The sequence below is a fragment of the Haliotis rufescens genome, unplaced genomic scaffold (assembly GCF_023055435.1).
Source record: "Haliotis rufescens isolate VD_foot unplaced genomic scaffold, xgHalRufe1.0.p SCAF_13, whole genome shotgun sequence".
Classification (NCBI taxonomy): Eukaryota; Metazoa; Mollusca; class Gastropoda; order Lepetellida; family Haliotidae; genus Haliotis; species Haliotis rufescens.
This window is the reverse complement of record NW_025963813.1, coordinates 33,060,032-33,072,717: the sequence shown is the minus strand read 5'-3', so window position 1 is coordinate 33,072,717 and position 12,686 is coordinate 33,060,032. Positions and strand designations below refer to the sequence as shown.

At 39.1% G+C, this 12,686-nt stretch overlaps 1 pseudogene; it reads left to right on the top strand.

The window, feature by feature from the left end:
• The first annotated feature begins 2,336 nt into the window (after nt 1-2,336).
• LOC124118173 overlaps nt 2,337-12,686 on the top strand; it is a 34,883-nt pseudogene continuing 24,533 nt past the window's right edge.

Sequence of the window (12,686 nt, the reverse complement as noted above, 5' to 3'; positions counted from 1 at the left end):
AAGAAAATCAAGACTGCATGTATATTGAAATGTGCATCATCCTTTAATGATGATTTAGTCTTTTAGTGTTTCAGATAGATTTGAGACGCGCCACTTCCTGTTATAATAGGTTGCTGTGTTATGTTTTTGCTCCAGTTGAGACTCCTATTGTTTCAGATCCCGTTGAGACGCGCCACTTCTATAAGGAGTTAGTCTTTTAATGTTTCAGATCTCGATGGCTCCTATTTGTTTTAGCTACAGCTGAGAAGCACCACTTCCTATTATAATGATCGATTTCGTGTATATTGTTTTAGCTCATATTGAGTCCAGCCAACTTTCATAATTAGTCTTTAAGCGTCAGTTGAGACGCGCCACTTCCTACTCTGAAAAGTTGGTCTTTTAGCTCCAGTTGAGCCACGCCACTTTCTTTTCAGATGAGCTGGTCCCTGACGTTTTATCTCCAGTTGAACCACGCCACTTTCTTTTCAGATGAGTTGGTCACTAACGTTGTAGCTCCATTTGAGCTGTGCCACTTTCTTTTCAGATGAGTTGGTCACTAACGTTTTATCTCCATTTGAGCCGTGCCACTTTCTTTTCAGATGAGTTGTTCTCTAAGGTTTTATCTCCAGTTGAACCACGCCACTTTCTTTTCAGATGAGTTGGTCACTAACGTTGTAGCTCCATTTGAGCTGTGCCACTTTCTTTTCAGATGAGTTGGTCACTAACGTTTTATCTCCATTTGAGCCGTGCCACTTTCTTTTCAGATGAGTTGTTCTCTAAGGTTTTATCTCCAGTTGAGCCACGCCACTTTCGTTTCAGACGAGTTGGTCTCTAATGTTTTATCTCCAGTTGCGTCGCGCCACTTCCTTTTCAGATGAGTTGGTCTCTAATGTCTTGTCTCCAGTTGAGCCGCGCCACTTTCTTTTCAGATGAGTTGGTCCCTGACGTTTTATCTCCAGTTGAACCACGCCACTTTCTTTTCAGATGAGTTGGTCACTAACGTTGTAGCTCCATTTGAGCTGTGCCACTTTCTTTTCAGATGAGTTGGTCACTAACGTTTTATCTCCATTTGAGCCGTGCCACTTTCTTTTCAGATGAGTTGTTCTCTAAGGTTTTATCTCCAGTTGAACCACGCCACTTTCTTTTCAGATGAGTTGGTCACTAACGTTGTAGCTCCATTTGAGCTGTGCCACTTTCTTTTCAGATGAGTTGGTCACTAACGTTTTATCTCCATTTGAGCCGTGCCACTTTCTTTTCAGATGAGTTGTTCTCTAAGGTTTTATCTCCAGTTGAGCTGTGCCACTTTCTTTTCAGATGAGTTGGTCACTAACGTTTTATCTCCATTTGAGCCGTGCCACTTTCTTTTCAGATGAGTTGTTCTCTAAGGTTTTATCTCCAGTTGAGCCACGCCACTTTCGTTTCAGACGAGTTGGTCTCTAATGTTTTATCTCCAGTTGCGTCGCGCCACTTCCTTTTCAGATGAGTTGGTCTCTAATGTCTTGTCTCCAGTTGAGCCGCGCCACTTTCTTTTCAGATGAGTTGGTCCCTGACGTTTTATCTCCAGTTGAACCACGCCACTTTCTTTTCAGATGAGTTGGTCACTAACGTTGTAGCTCCATTTGAGCCGTGCCACTTTCTTTTCAGATGAGTTGTTCTCTAAGGTTTTATCTCCAGTTGAGCCGCGCCACTTTCGTTTCAGACGAGTTGGTCTCTAATGTTTTATCTCCAGTTGCGTCGCGCCAATTCCTTTTCAGATGAGTTGGTCTCTAATGTCTTGTCTCCAGTTGAGATAAGCTACTTCCTATAAGGAGTGAATCTTTTAGTGTTTCAGGTCCAGTTGAGACGCGCCACTTCTCATTGTAATGGTCGTACCTCCCGTATTCATGGTCAAGTGAAAGAATGAGTTGCAGGTGTTCCAAATGATAGAGGGTAGACACCCTCTATCTTGACTCACCACGTCTAGGCATCCGGCCTACCACTTCATTTGTCATGGCATCCGATTTAAGAACTCCTGTTTGTTATCAATGTACACAGCTAGTAAATCAGAGTTTCATATAGAACGCATGACCATGCGAGTTTATAAGCAAAGGGCTATATATCTTTATATTTTTTGGTCACCCTGTATTAATAACTATATTATGAAAGTTAGGTTTCATCATGGACATACTGGCACCCGCTTACCAAATAAACATTTTGTGGCATCCAGCTTACTGCACTGCGACATCCAGTGAACCCAAAGGGGGGTTGGTACCCCAATGACACCCCTGTTACTGTGCCACCAAAACCCAATTGTAATCATAAGCATGGGCCTATTCAAACAGGTTATCGAAAAGATTATGACCTTTGCAGCTGGCCTAAATATGCTTAAAAGATAGGAAAACACATAGATAAGACACAAGTGGACCTCAGGTAAGACATGAGACATTTTGCCACATAATCGACAATGTTAAGTACTTAACACTTGTTTGCCTGGGCCTAGATTTTCGAAACGATCGTAGCCCTAAAATTATCGTAAATTTATCGTAAGGAAATCGTAGGCTATCGTAGCATATTTTCGAAACTATCGTAGCCCTAAGATATCTTAAGTTTGTGTTAAATCTAAGATAGCCACATAGCTGTCGTAAGGTTATTTTATCTTCATCCAAGATGGCGGCATACTTTGCCATAAATATTTTGACAAACAATTAGTCTGCTTTACGTCCAAACATTGACATTTCATTTTGTAAAACTGTGTGATTCAAATTGACACTTCGAAAACACGAAGAACGCATCAAGTATAACACGTAAAAAATGTTCTTAATCGCGACAGCGATCCACATAACTGTGGAGTCGATAGCCTACAACATATTTCTATCTGAGTCCATGCTGAAGGAGTGTGAAACAACATACCTTTTCGATAATTTGGGAAGGATAAAAACGGAAGGTGTCAGCAGGCTACTGTAATGACCGTGACTTTATTGATAACTCAGGGGGAGCTAATCTTAGTTCAAACTCTAGTTGAGAGTGGTTTCCCTTTGTATTCCCCCAGGGACACCTTGCTCAATGTTACAGTTTTCATAAAGCGCAGAGTTCCGCTGTTATATTTTCTGGATCGCATTTGTGTCAATGCTTTAGTCTTTATTTTCGCATTTTATAAAGTTATATCAATCTACATAAAAAAAACCATACAGGTTTCGCATAAGTTTTTACATCTAAAATCGTGTGGGACGGATGGTTTTAATAATTGAATTTTAACTATACAGTGTAGTATTTATTGACTTAACAAGGAAATACATGTGATCAAATATTTATCAAATATGTAATTTGTTTCGTTTTAAATTCAATACCTATGTTATCTATATCCTATTGAAAGACAATATTTGATAAAAAGTGATTAAAAACTGTCTGTTGAACATTTGCATTCTTTAAAAACAGGTGATTAACGGCATATAGATGTATTCCATTAAATATAACAATTTACTGAAATTATGACAGCAAAAGTTAAGCACAGATTTTCGTATCGACAAATCAAATAAAAATGGGTTCCCATGCTCGTTCGGGTTCTCGTCAAAATGTTGCATAGTTTGCACATTGTCCAAAATACACTTTCCAAAATATGTTCGTAGAAAAAATGTTTTTTGAATGAAATTGACTGATCAATATAAATTACACATTTTCAACACAATAATCTTTGCTTTCAATAAACCGCTTTTAAAATAGTTTGGTCTTTTTAATATTTAAGTCTACATCATCCCGTTTTATGTTTAAAATAAGATATAGATATACTTGAGACCATTCAGACAATACCATCGTAAACGTATAGGGTCAACGGATAAATACTAGTAAATAATTCTCAGCAATTCTGTCAGACGAGCCAAACATCATTGAACTACGTTCTGGAATAGATTTGACACATTACAAAGTATTTCGCTCCTCAGCCAGATTTAAATCAGACAAACCAGTTTATTAGCTCTACGTAATTTAAAAGGATAGAAAATGACATTATATGTGTGTTCACGTTAATTTGTGGCGTGTTCCATGAGACAATATAACTTGACAATTCCTAAATTATCTCTCTTTGCGAACGAAAATTAGCGTCACTGTTAAATTTTGAAAAGAATTATTGATCTAGACAGATAAAAGAAATAATTTCATCATCTAAATACTAATAGCTTGATATTGTATTTAAGTCCTTGGTTAATTCGTGAAATATATTGGATACATAAATAACAAAACAAACTAAACAAGCTTAGATCGTCGTAAAAACTTGCTTGTGGGTGCGCTGCTTCCTGAGCAATTTTTGTTTTGAGTGTTTCCACGTTTAATGTTGGTGTTCACACTAAAATAAACTTGACTTTTGACATAGACACAAAAATATACAGTATACATCACCTTACATCAGACTTGAACACGCATGTTAAATGCTGAACGCATATGCTGTTCGGTCAAAGGTCTCGTCATTGTCATTTAGAATAATGTCCATTACTTTCGTCCTTGACTTTGTACGCGTTGTGTTTATATCATAAAGTTCTGCGCGCTCACGAGAGGACCATTTGAAGGGAGAATAGTGAAGTATCTTTTGGCACGTTATTTCAATTCTAGTAGCTAAAGTGCGGTAACACTACACTTATTGATTACAACATTTATTGGTTTTGAAAAATGCTATTGTATGGCACACGAATGTTATTTGTGTTCCGGTAGTCATGGCATCTTTTATCATAAGAACAAAACGTCTACATGTAGGACATATGTAGGATTGTACAGAATTTCACTCAAATATGTGCATGTTAAACAATGTGACCTGACAATGTAATCATGAATTCCGTGTCACTTATCTATGTTGTTGTTATTGTCAGCAGCTGGGAAATCCTCGTGACGTCATTGGGAAACACCCCGCTTTTTCAATCTCTAACACAAATGAGTTCCTTGTCAGAGTTACGATAGGTATCGTAACTCTGAACGATCTGCGACAGGTTTACGATAGTTTCGAAAATCTATCTTATCTTAACCTTAGGATATCTTATCTTTGAACGTAAGTTGTTAAGATTTATCTTAGCTAAGATCGTTTCGAAATCTAGGCCCTGGTCTGGACTGAATTACTCTTAGGCCGCTGTAGTATAGCTGGAACATTGCTGAGTGCAGCGTTACACTAAACACAAACAATGATAAAGAGAGCTGAAGTAGTGCACTGACGGCAAGCCGATGTTTAATGGTGAGGAGAAAGGTCAAACATACTGATCTGATTTCTCATTGATTCTCCTTAGGGATAGACCCGTGAAGATCCAGGGCAGAATAGGTCTTCAGCAACCCATGCTGGACTAACGGGATCTGGTGGTCAGTCTCGCTGACTTGGTTGATGCATGTCATCGATCCCAGTCAGGGATGCTCATGCTCATGATATCTATCACTAGATTGTCTGGTCCAGACTCGATTATTTACAGATCGCCGTCATATAGCTGGTATATTACTGAGTGCGGTGTTAAACAACAAACCAACAAAACCAAACCTTAGGGATAACAATAAGGTTTCTGTCAAAACTATCAACAGTGAACGCATGCAGACACAGGTGAAAATATACGTATCGGTATCACTCATTAAAGCATTAACATTGACATCAAAATGCACATTTAGTATATGATGTTTTGGTTGGAAAAGGATTTTACCGAATTTTGTAATGTAAATGAAATACGTAGCCCCCACACAAAATCAACTGAAATAACTAAACTAAACTAAACGACAAACCTTTGCCTAATTCACGGGATGGTAGTTCGTCCATATAGTAAACTACGGTTACAACTAACTCAAAGGGACCACTTATTTTAGTTCGTAATAACCGTAGTTCGCTATAAGCATATATTTACAGCATATATACAACAAACGGCCAGGACTAAAAAAATAAGTTCGTTATATCGGTCAGTTCGTTATAAGCGTGTTCGTTATAAACGTAGTTTACTGTATTTGGCGTAGGTTATGAACCAACGTTTCCATGGCCATATGTTGTTAAACACTCTCAGCTGCACATTACTAGAAGCATGAGTACATTTGTGACATATCAAGGACAGAATGCAGGGCAAGATCTTGCTGCTGGTGTCGTGGATGACCCTCGTGGCCGGCGATGTTCCCGTCACCTTCTCCGTCGTATGGGCCAGTGCTGAAAAGGGATCCTTCTGTGTACCAGTTGCCCGGGATCTGCATGGATGGAGGATCCACCTGATGTTCAGTGACAGCATCACGCGACTAGATGTGAGTGTTCTCTCCAACAAACAACACGCTCATGTAGAAAGAGATGTAGTCCTATATTTATATCTTTAGTTAAGGGACAATGGGGTAGCCAAGTGGTAAAAGCGTTCGCTCGTCACGCCGAATACCCTGGTCTGATTCCCGACATGGGTACAATGTGTGAAGCCCATTTCTGGTGTCCTCCGCCGTGATATTGCTGGAATATTGCTAAAAGCGTCGTAAAACCATACTCATACACTCCTTTACTTTAACAAACCTTCAAAGAATAAGAGAGTTTTGAGAATGTGAAATTTACCATATGTATGCTATATAACGAAATAATACTAGTAACTAACTTAGGTTCAACTATAGCATATTGACGGGCGGTTTAGCAAGTATATTACAAACGATATTGTGGGTTTCTGGTAACAAAAAAACCTGAACATAAGCTGTATGACATTCAATTAAGTGTGATAATGCACTGATATGCACTGAAGAGTCGTTTTGCAGACAATCCAAACAACGCAGCAATAGACCGATCCAGTCCCGACCGATAAGCCCCGCCCACAAGCTGCCGTCCTCGTTTTAGGCGTTAGGGGGGACAACCACTGGCTATTCGCTATGGCGTCACAGCCGGCGAAACTTGAATGCGCGGGCGATGAATTTGGCTCAGGATGCTTTGTTACCAGTCGTTTGTCAAAAATATCTAAAGAGAGTTATACATGATCTCTTTGGGGTTATATTTTAGTTGTCAAATTGCATAGCGGGAGTGAGAATGAGTCATATGTCCGATGTACTGGTGTATTGGTCAATGAGGAAGCCCCCATGGCTGAAAGTTAGAAGCGTGCACTACTTCGAAGCAACCATGTCAGGCAGAGCATCCAATGGTGGTTTAACTAAATTTTGTTTTTACTTTCCGTCGTAATTTAAGTGCATGGAAAGTACTGGAAACCGTAAACACAAGCACAAGTTACAAATCATGTGGATATCTATAAATAGATTGTCAACAGTTACATTGCCCACGTTTTTTGTCTGGTGCTCTATGTAAAACCAATATAACCTGAAAGGCATAGATTTAGTGGGTCCTTTTAATGAATAAACATAAAAGAAAAGTTGATAAAATTAAAGCAGTCCATTATTTCCCCCCACTGCTACATTGGTTTTATTATGTAATAAATGAATCATAAGATAGAGAATTTATGGATGTCAACTGGATGTCAACTGTAATTATGAGCAACACCACCATCTTGAATTTCTCTTCCATATGTGTATCTCTACTAAATGCCATCCAAAGACTTAAATATGTCATAAGTTCAAAGCTTTAATCAACAAAATTACCTGTTGACATCATGATTGTTACTTAGTAAGAAGAAATAATTAAGACATAACGGTAAATAATATATATTTTATTTAACAAATCACATGTGAATTGAGAAGTATTACTTATGCATGAAGCAACATACATTCAAATGCAAATATCAGGTAGTTGGACTTCATATATCCCAAGTATGCCTCAAAAATATTGGTGTGAACATGACTTTTCCTTAAACAATAAAAAAAACACACAAACAGGGATTCAGACCAGTTCCTTTTCTAGGATACTGACTGATTGTCATCCATAATGTCCTAAAGTTGTTCTAAAATTTTGTAAATTCATATCAAAAGATAAAAACCCAACTTGAAAATATCCTTAAGCCAGCAAAATCACTGTGAAGTAAATATGGAGCTCATTCTCAACATAATCATAACCAAAACTTGAACAATGTGTAAATAACCATCATCTTTAATAAACACTAGTTTTTGCTAAATTTTCAAATATTGACAACCTCCTCAAATCATGGCAACGAATTACATTTTGGGTTAAATACATTTCAATATTCATCACAGTTATACATGAAATGTATTAAGAATTATATAATATATTCTGTATCTGGATTGATCAGGCACTCTGGATGATGCCTGATCAGGGTGTGACAAAGATAGTGTCTTTGTTATTACAAGTTATGTGTATCTTGAAATACGTAGCATGCATTATGATACTGGTAATCACTTTCAACACTATCTTTTAAAAAAATATATTATTTAAAAATAATTTTTATGTCCTACACAAAGAGCCAACAAGCTAAGTTTTATACCAGGTGGATGTTGTACCATCAAACATTTAGTGTTTGTTAGTTAGTGCAATTACATCATATTAATCTGACTTTTATACGACATCAATTAAATAACTGGTTAGAATAATTATTAATTATTTTATTAGATTATAATTTATATCATTACTTGAGTCAATGACCATGTTACCCTGAGTTCATAAACAATCTTGCTATTATTTCCAGTAAATTAATTAAAATGACTTGACACTTATAATCGCTTTTAACAGTTATATTGTTTCACTAAAATGTATATCAGTAATTTAAGCTTCCACTACCAGTGAATAACTTAATTCTAAACCAATAATTTTCTTATATTAACTAAGATGGGTTTTTTTTATTTCAAAATATTTATGTCAAAATATTTCAGTAATTCACTTCCTTCTCATGAAATTTTCCTCTCCTTTCTAGAACCTTGAAGGGATGATTCCATTTCACATTACTGCATGGGTCCTGTCTCTTCATAGAAATGCTGAAATAGTGAAAGCATGATTTAATGGGAACTTATATAAAATAAACTGAAAGATTTTATGGAACGAAAACCATTGACAATGATTATATTTCTATGTTGAAAGAATTATTACTACTGGAGTAATTTGCAATATTATGCTCGAGTAATTTGCAATATTTACAGATAGGCTTATTGCTTTTTTTTTGACTTTGAAACTAAATCATATCTAAAAATCTGTAACGAAATAAATCTAGAGAGAGGAATACAAGTTCCACCAGATCGTACTTCAATGTAAATAACAGTAGAATTCGTTCTGCACTAACCGAAATCAGATCACTTTCATATTTTACAGTGTGTAACGGCCGTCTCGCGTGTCACATTTCAGCAATATGACCTGCTAACTCAATGCCCGATGTTGCCAAAATACATTATTCGAAAATGATTTTGTAGTTACAAGCATTATCCTTGTTTATAACATGCGTAACTTGCTACGTGTTGTCATTTACCCGATTTGAGTATGCATATGTGCAAAAGTGCGGAAATTCGTGCAAATACTCACCTTCGAGCAGACGTGGGTCCCGTGGAGGATGGTGGCGAGGTTTAACTGATGGTGAGGCCTACCGCACATCTTGATCAGCCTCAAACATTTTTCTCCCGACCCTGTGGGTTTGAGTAAAAGTATACATCTAATCCCAGCGATACTAATGGATATCGCGAGTGAAAATAGCACAAACCGTAGCCATGTCGCTTCTCGGGTGTCGTTTGACCCCGAATGTAAGTCTGACAAATCCGCAAAGCGCGACCGGCCTTCTGATTGTCTCAAAAGACGCATGCGCCAATTTTGATTGACAGACTGGATCGGTCTATTGTCTGAATTAGCCTAACAGTGAAATCGGTTTCCCCTCTGATCGTGGACCTACGAGTAACATTATGTCGACTTGCAGATAACTGAGGCTTCTGTTGTTACAACATTAAACAATGGCAGGGAATTCATCCTCGAGAACAAATCCTGGAATGCTGATGAACACGTGGGTGATACGATTTGTGTAGACTTTCTAGCCAACACTGACCACCGCCTTGGGGTGCTGACTGGGCATGCGTACCTCGAGGGCTCAAAGAGAGACCACTCAACACACTTTCCTCTGACTGATACAGTTTCTTTGTCCAGTACGCCAGCCACAGTGAGATCAACACACGGAGCTGGTATTTATTTCAATGATCGTCTCATGTCCTGATTAGAGCTGATGATTTCTAAATCCGTACTCCGCCAACTGAGAACAACAGTTCGTAATTATGATTTCCCTTCTTCTCAGTCAACATTTCGAATACATCTTAGCATCTTTGCAACTGTCCCATGAAAGGTTGGGGTGGCCTAAGGACCGGGGAGGGGATCCGGGTTCGAATAGGAGTCTATTGTGGTCAGGTTCGGTGTTTTGGTTGACTCTTCACCCGTAACTTTGTTCATTACCTTAAACCCGATGCTTAGTTTGTCGATTACAAACAGCCAGCCATGGTATAGCAAGGGTATTGTCGTACGTGGCCAGAGCTGTTTTACAAGAAGTATCATTGTAGAATACGCTGAGTTTGAAAAATACTCCTCATCCAGTATTGATAGACAATATGATATTGTTTTCAGCTCATACTAGCGGGACAGCAGGAAAATACGACTACAAAGAAGTTTTGGGTCTCTCAATATTGTTCTATGACGCGCAACGATCCGGCAAACTTCCGGCAAATAATCCAATCTCCTGGCGCGGGGATTCGTCCTTGACAGACAAAGGGGACAACGGGGAGGATCTGACCGGGGGATGGTATGATGGTGAGATATTCATCACTTGGGGTGGTATGATGGTGAGATATTAGTCACTACGTGGTGACACGATGGTGAGATGTTCATCACTAGGAGCTGTATGATGGTGAGATATTAATCATTTGGGGTGGTATGATGGTGAGATGTTGATCACCAGGGGCTGTATGATGGTGAGATGTTCATCACTAGGGCTGTATGATGGTGAGATGTTCATCACCAGGTGTCTGTATGAAGGTGAGATGTTCATCACGAGGGGACTGTATTATAGTTAGATGTTGATCACCAGGGGTATGTATGATGGTGAGATGTTGATCACCAGGGGTATGTATGATGATGAGATGTTGATCACCAGGGGTATGTATGATGGTGAGATGTTGATCACCAGGGGCATGTATGATGGTGAGATGTTGATCACCAGGGGTATGTATTATGGTGATATGTTGATCACCAGGGGTATGTATGATGGTGAGATGTTGATCACCATGGGTATGTATGATGGTGAGATGTTGATCACCAGGGGTATGTATGATGGTGAGACGTTGATCACCAGGGGCATGTATGATGGTGAGATGTTGATCACCAGGGGTATGTATGAAGGTGAGATGTTGATCACCAGGGGTATGTATTATGGTGATATGTTGATCACCAGGGGTATGTATGATGGTGAGATGTTGATCACTAGGGGTATGTATGAAGGTGAGATGTTGATCACCAGGGGTATGTATGATGGTGAGATGTTCATCACCAGGGGCATGTATGATGGTGAGATGTTGATCACCAGGGGTATGTATGATGGTGAGATGTTGATCACCAGGGGTATGTATGAAGGTGAGATGTTGATCACCAGGGGCATGTATGATTGTGAGATGTTGATCACCAGGGGTATGTATGATGGTGAGATGTTGATCACCAGGGGCATGTATGATGGTGAGATGTTGATCACCAGGGGTATGTATTATGGTGATATGTTGATCACCAGGGGTATGTATGATGGTGAGATGTTGATCACCATGGGTATGTATGATGGTGAGATGTTGATCACCAGGGGTATGTATGATGGTGAGACGTTGATCACCAGGGGCATGTATGATGGTGAGATGTTGATCACCAGGGGTATGTATGAAGGTGAGATGTTGATCACCAGGGGTATGTATTATGGTGATATGTTGATCACCAGGGGTATGTATGATTGTGAGATGTTGATCACCAGGGGTATGTATGATGGTGAGATGTTGATCACCAGGGGCATGTATGATTGTGAGATGTTGATCACCAGGGGTATGTATGATGGTGAGATGTTGATCACCAGGGGTATGTATGATGGTGAGATGTTGATCACCAGGGGTATGTTTGAAGGTGAGATGTTGATCACCAGGGGTATGTATGATGGTGAGATGTTGATCACCAGGGGTATGTATGATGGTGAGATGTTGATCACCAGGGGTATGTATGAAGGTGAGATGTTGATCACCAGGGGACTGTATTATAGTTAGATGTTCATCACCAGGGGATAATGGTGAGATGTTCATCACCAGGAGCGGTATGATGATGAGACGTTGATCACCAGGGGTATGTATGATGGTGAGATGTCCATCACCAGGGGTATGTATGATTGTTACATGTTTATCATTAGGGGGTGGTCTGATGGTGAGGTATTCATCACTACGGGGCGGCAGCTTTTTTGCAAAGCTACGTGCATTTTTGTAAAACGGGTAATTGATATCATTTACAGTTAGGGTTTGTGTTTTTACATCGCGCCATGACTGGTGTAGGAGAACTGTTTACGACATTGAGATATCTGAATAGAAATTAATGAATGTGTATTGCTTTCAGCCGGAGATATGATCAAGTTTAACCTACCTATGGCTTCGGCAACAACAATATTATCCTGGGGTTTCCTGGAATGGTCGGATGCGTACAAGACGGCTGGACAAGAGGATAATATGTATGATATGATTAAGTGGCCTTTGGATTACTTTTTGAAATGTTGGAATCCTGTCAAGAAAGAATATTATGTCCAGGTTAGTCCTTGTATTTATTATGTCAACCAGCCTCTGATAATCTGTGTATACCAGCGTGTTAGCAATTCAGAGGTTTC